The sequence below is a fragment of the Zingiber officinale genome, chromosome 4A (assembly GCF_018446385.1).
Source record: "Zingiber officinale cultivar Zhangliang chromosome 4A, Zo_v1.1, whole genome shotgun sequence".
Lineage (NCBI taxonomy): Eukaryota > Viridiplantae > Streptophyta > Magnoliopsida > Zingiberales > Zingiberaceae > Zingiber > Zingiber officinale.
This window is the reverse complement of record NC_055992.1, coordinates 132,281,681-132,288,844: the sequence shown is the minus strand read 5'-3', so window position 1 is coordinate 132,288,844 and position 7,164 is coordinate 132,281,681. Positions and strand designations below refer to the sequence as shown.

Here is a 7,164-nt window from a genome sequence, read left to right as displayed (position 1 = left end):
AACGAGTAAAACACAGGGATAGAGGATTCAATTTCCTATTTTTGAGTATTTTTTTTAGATTGATTCTTATGCATATTATTGCTCGATAATAAATATTGAAAATTTGAAACCAACCAACAGTGTCAATCCACCATCAAATTTTCTCTCGTGCTATCAAAGTGATACCGATTTTAATTTAAAGTTGGCTGCTATGGTCATGCATTAATTTAAAGTTGGCTGCTATGGTCATGCATGGTCCGGAAGTATTACCTTCGCGTCGTGGCTTCCCGTGTACAACGTCCTGCAGACTTCTCTACTTCTATTCAGCTCATGTCACATGGTTGGAGACCTCACTTTTGTCGTAGATAATTTTGAAATATCGTAATACGTACGTTTTATATGGTTGGTTCTATGGTGTAGTGGTTAGCACTTTGGACTTTGAATCCAACGACCTGGGTTCGAATCCCGGTTGGACCTTTTTTTATATAAAAATAATTTTCCCATTTTTAAATACATCTTTTGGCCACTATCTTCCAATTAATTAAAGAAGCTTACAAATCCACGGTGCACTTGTATAATTAATGCTCTCGCTAAAACTATTTTGTTATTTGATTTTCCCATTTGGCAAATTGTAATTTAAACCTTCAGGGCTTGATGTTAAAAGTTTTAAGCACTCGTATAAACTATCTGAGATTCAAATAGGACTCACCGTGCGCATGAACAGTAGACCTATGTACATTATATACTAATGGTGGCGAATCCAAACATATCTACAAAGAGATCACAAGTTAGATTACCGATTAAAGTATATTCTTCGCTAATATGCATTCTAAATATTCTCTCTTAGCATCTCTTTCCATATATTTTATAGATATTCTCCATGTCCTTCAAAATTTTATAAATGTAACTTGTTTAATTGTATGCATAACTTTAAGGCTAACAGCAGATAGAAATTCCTTTGTTGCTGTGGCACGTATCTTGTCTGGATAGAATTACATTGAGGCTAAATATATACACATATATTTAGTGATCATTATATTTAATGATCGACGAATATTTTATTTTCATGGTTACTATCCATTGGTCTGATGTGCTGTGCGTGCATCTTTTTGATGCTTCCTTCTTTAAAATTATTTATTCTTAAACGACATGATCCTGACCAAAATTAAAATTAATAAAGATGGTAAATTGCTGATATGACTGTGCAGTTGAACGATGGAGACTCCATATAGTTTTAAAAGATAAAAACGTTAGTACCTGATTGGAAAGGATTATCAGTGTTGAGCAAGTTAGTATCCGATGATCTTAAATAATGGAGAAATGTAGTAAGTAGATATAAAAGATGAAGTTGCACATACTTTTTCCTGTAGCTAGGAATCTCTTTTATAGTATCAACATGGTACTTGTGCACGCATCTCAAGATATAAATATTTTCCTAGGTGTTCTGGGAAGAGATAGGTAAAAAAATGTCTCTGATATCATTTCTTAAGTAGCCATGCAATCCTCTGATGTGATAGTCTAGAAGCTTCTAACATACGATTGCATGCTGGACATATCCTATTGTCAGCAGCACAAACTCCCAAAAGGATATGACCAAGGTCGTCTCAACTATTCTTAAGGCCCTAGGCGTAAAAAAAAGTAAGCCTTATTTTTTTAAACAAAAATAAATATTAAAAATCTTATTAGTTGTAGCAAAAGGTGAAATTCACCACCCTATCGATCCACATAGCCGCCCCCATGACCATCTATGAGAAGGTAAATCGGGAAACTATAGTTGGCCACTCTAGGGATAACATTTTTCTTAACTTTGTTAAGATTCAATCCCTTGCCCACCTATAATAACCAAACTCAACCATGCCCCGGGGCGATATTTAATTTTATTAGTAAAATTTCAAAGGATAATTTCATAGATTGTTAATGAATATTTTTACAATTGGAAACAGTGGCCAATTAAGTCATGTAACAATAATTTTATCTTGTGCCAATGTCACTTTATGTTAACTAATTTGGCAACTAGTAATAAATTATTATAATATTATTAATATACATTTTAATTATTATTTTTAAAAAAATTATCAATCAATTTTAACTTCGATAAAAGAAGGTCTTAACTTAATAAAATTATTGTTATGTGACCTAAAGGTAATATGTTTGAGTAGTAGATATAGTCACTACGTACAAGATACTTTTCCTCTAGATCTCACATTGACGAGAGATTCATGAAGCAAACTATCTTTTTATCAATTTTAACTTCGATAAATTATCAATCAAATTTATTTAGCTATTAAACATCAATGACGAATTATTAAAAATAAAAGAGTGTGCCTCATGGAAGAGTAAGGATACAATAATAATAGTATAAAAATTGATAATGTATGAGAAGAAATATTGGACAATAAAATTTAGAGAAAATGATAATGCAATATTAAATATGTTTTGACTTCCAAAAGTATTTTAATAAGATAATATCAATTAACTATAACCAATAAATATTTTTAATTTATTAACCAAACTTAATTTTGATTAGTAATTTAAATTTTATTAGTTAAAAATTTAAAATTATGAATTAAATTTTAATAAAAAAAATAAAAATAAATTAACAACCAAATCTAACTTTAACAAATAAAAAATTGAAATTATCAATTAAATCTATCACGAATAGAAAAAAATAATCAAATTTAATTTTAATTTATAAAAAAATAAAAATTATTAATTAAATATAGAAAATTAAAAATTATTGATCAAATATAATTGGGCTATAAAAAATAAAATTAATAATAAAAATAAATCTTGAGTAAATTTTATTATATATATATATATATATATATAATTTGGTGGACCCCAATATAATTAGGGTCCTAGGCATAGGCAATGACATATACCTTGAGCCAACCCTAGATATGACAAGATACTTGATGGGGTCATACGCAGTCAATCGGGGTCCGCTCGGTTGGGCTGCCTCCCTCGGTGATATTCTCAGGGCCTGCCGACTTGTCTCTCTCCTTGCTTTCTGATTGTCCACGGTTATCCTGTGCTGACCGAACACAAAGCTCGGTCGGCGATGCTGGCAGACAGGTCCTGCTGGGATATGCTCGATGCGGGTGCGTGTTAGAATACGTTCGTAAACATGTGCAGCGGAAAATAAAACAATAATAATTTCTAATTATTACATCACACACACTACACGCATACAAGGATACAACATGTCAAACATGATCACATAACTAAAATTTTATGAAAATTAAATTTACGCTAAGTATACCTTACAGATGACCTGTAACGGGAAGAGTATCAACCGTAGCGACGTTGTCGAACCTTACCTCTATTCGTATCCATGCTAAGCTTTTCAAGACAACTCCTTGAGAACAAGCCTCTCTTTCGGAAGTTACTAGCCACGAGTGAAAAAGATTGATCAAGAGGAAGAAGAAGAGAAGCACACAAGGGAGAGTTTTTCTCCCTTGTGACGGTCACGGTAACAAGAGGGAGCACCCTCTTGTTGGTGGCGGGATAGAGATAGGAGGGAGAGGAGAATTGGATTTCCAAAAGCCAATCAACCAAATAATAAAACTTGTGTCTAATTTTCTCCTCATTACATCTATATATAATCCTTTTTAATGAGTTGGATTAGAAAACTCAAATTCAACCCATTATCTCTTAACAAAAAATTAGTCCATTGACCCCTTGGTTTGGTTCACAACTAAACTAAATTGGCTCATGATTAATTCATGATTAAACTAAATATGGTTCAACTCTACCATAAGAGACGTAGCTTATCCGCGCTTCCATCATGACAAATATTTCCATATTTATCTTATGTATGGTCCAACCAAACATTTATCCCTTGATCTAAGAATCCTATTCTTTAACTTGTTTTACATCTTTTAGAGACTTGTTAGTGCGTGTGACCCAATAGGTTCCCGATTTATCTTGGTCGTCCATAATTAACTACTTAATTATAGAACGATCATAAGTGACATATAGTAGTACATCATGATCCCCAATTAGCCAAAAAATCATAGTTGATTTTAGAACTAATTCTAAATCTTTCAGCAACTACAATGAGTCTTGCCTTGTTCCTTTCACTCGTCTTATACCTACTTGGTTCAAGACATGATCTATGTGTCTGCCCCCACTAGACTGACTATGTCACACCTAACCAAAGTAATATTTCATCGTTCTACGAATTCAAATTACTCATATATGTGTATAAGAGTATCGTTCTCTTAACATGTGATGCTTTGGCCAAAGACTTTAAATAATAATTCTAACGAGTGACTATAGGGTATACGTCTCCTCGCAAGGAGCGATGAATTCTCTATAGACTATCTAAACATCTTCGGACATTTAGACTTATACCCAATCATCCCGGTCCACACCTCAATAGTGTAGGATCGAAAAGAATTTAGATATCCCCACAATAGCATGATATTGTCCACTTTGGGCCTAAGCCCTCATGGTTTTGCTCTTGGGCTCTCCCCAAAAGGCCTCATGCCAATGGAGATATCTTTTCTCTTATAAACCCATGATCTTTCCCATGTGTTTCCAATATGGGACTATGTTTGCAACCTTGCAACCCCAACAATCCCCCCCTCAAACAAAGGACCATAGGTTTCCCACGTCTGATCCTCGATCCACCAGGTCTTCCTGCCCCTCAGTCCACCCGACCTACTAGGACTTCCTGCCTGGTGCACCCACCAGGTCTTCCTGCCCCTCGGTCCACCCGACCTACTAGGACTTCCTTGCCTAGCCGCAACTAGGACTTCCTGCCTGGTGTCTGGTCCTCTTGATCCGAACAAAGGAGCCCCCACTTTCTTTGTTTGAGGTCAATATTGTACCCACATGGCTCAATCAGACCATAGCTCTTGTGCACAGTCGACGGTTAAACCTTCTGGCAGTTCGGGCTCTGATACCAATTGTAGGATCGAAAAGAATTTAGATATCCCCACAATAGCATGATATTGTCCACTTTGGGCCTAAGCCCTCATGGTTTTGCTCTTGGGCTCTCCCCAAAAGGCCTCATGCCAATGGAGATATCTTTTCTCTTATAAACCCATGATCTTTCCCATGTGTTTCCAATATGGGACTATATTTGCAACCTTGCAACCCCAACAAATAGGTGTCTGCTTAAGATGTTAAAGTATAAGTCTTCATGACCAAAATGACTTGTATACCTCAAGTCGAAGGAAACATGCACTCGAGCTGCAGTAAGAGTTTCATAGACATATCCATATATATAGATAACCATATAAAGTCTTACAACGAGTCACTTCAATGAACTAGTTACCATAACTAGCATCTACGTTTAACTCTCGACATCCCAATGTCTCCAGTCAGTGAGAAAACAGCTACTTGGCGAACCAAGAAGTATACCCCGTGCTAATCTTACAGAATTGATGATGTCTGAATGCATCAATTCAACGACTAGGGAAATTCCAATACGTTTATAATTGCACATATAGAGATAATCACTATTTATGATCCAATCACAATTTCTCTCATTCTATAAATTGTATTGCAGACATTCAGTAAATGAGTTTAAGATAATTAAACATATAATATGCACTCAAATAGTAAATCTAAATTTAGTAAAAACTATAAGGTGATTGCCTTAGGACATCTCTAAAAATTTAACACTCTCATTTGGTCTAATACCAATCGTCATGGTGTCCTAAACCGTAAGCATGGATGTGACTCTCAAACTTACTTTGTGGTAGAGTCTTTGTCAAAGGATCCGCTAGGTTTCTTTCAGTGAAAATTTTCTCGAGCTGTGTTTCTTTCCTACTAATGATCTCCCTGATCAGATGATAGTGACGAAGCACGTGTTTTGATCACTGATGATACCTAGGTTTCTTTGCTTGCGCAATAGCTCCAGTGTTGTCGCAGTAAACAAGTAATACTTCAACAACGGACGAAACTACTCCAAGTTCAGCAACAAACTTCTTGATCTAAACTACTTCCTTTGCTGCTTCCGAAGCTACAATGTATTCCATCTCACAGGTAGAATCTGTAACAGTGTCTTGCTTGGAACTTTTCTAACTAACTACGCCTCTATTTAATATGAATATGAATCTAAACTAGGACTTGGAGTCATCCTTGTCTGTCTAGAAACTTGCATCTGTATATCCGCGTATAATCATATCATCATCTCCATATACCAAGAACATATCCTTAGTTCTTCTCAAGTACTTAAGGATGGTCTTGACAACCGCCCAGTGATCCATTCCTGGATCAGACTAGTATCTGCACTTAACGCTTAGAGCATATAATACTTCAAGCCTTATACATAATATAGCATATATAATAGATCCTATTGTAGATGCATAAGGTATCTTATCCATTAAAATCCTCTCATCTTATGTGCATGGGCACATAGACCTCGAAAGGTGAATTCCATGCCTCATATGTATAAAACCTTTCTTGGATTCAGACATGCTAAATTGTTCTAGCACTTTATCTATATATGTGATTGTTAAAGACCAAACAACCTTTTCGATCTATCTCTATTTATTTTCTTCCCAAGGATGTAAGTTGCTTCTCCCATGTCTTTCATGGAGAATGTTTTGGACAACCAAACTTTAACTAACGTAGCACTGACACATCGTTTCCTATAAGCAATATGTCATCAACATATAATATCAGGAATACGATCACACTCCCACTAACCTTTTGATACACACAAGGATCGTTTAGTTTTTGTAAGAAATTAAATTCTTTAATTGCCTCATTAAAATGGATATTCCAACTCCTAAATGCTTGCTTTAGTCCATAAATGAACTGTTGAAGCTTGCATATTTTATTTTTGTCAATAGATGTGAAACCTTTGAGCTATATCATATGCACGTCCTCGAGCAGACTTTCATTAAGGTAAGTTGTTTTTACATCTATTTGTCATGTCTCATAATCATAATGAGCTGATATGGACGGGAGTATCTGAATGGATTTAAGCATGGCTACAGGTGAAAAAGTATCATCATAGTCATTGCCTTACCTTTGATGATAGCCTTTTGCTACCAACTTTACCTTGTAGGTAATTACATTATCATCCATGTCGGTTTTCTTCTTAAAAATCCACTTGCACCCTATAGGCGTAATGCCCTCAAATGGATCCACCAAATTCCAAACTTGATTTTCGTATATGGAATCCATTTCCGACTTCATGGTTGTAAGTCACTTGTCCTTTTCTGA

At 35.1% G+C, this 7,164-nt stretch overlaps 1 non-coding gene across 1 annotated transcript; it reads left to right on the top strand.

The window, feature by feature from the left end:
• The first annotated feature begins 384 nt into the window (after positions 1-384).
• TRNAQ-UUG lies at positions 385-456 on the top strand. Its single transcript has one exon. It is a non-coding gene; the product is annotated as a tRNA-Gln (tRNA).
• Positions 457-7,164: the final 6,708 nt, after the last annotated feature.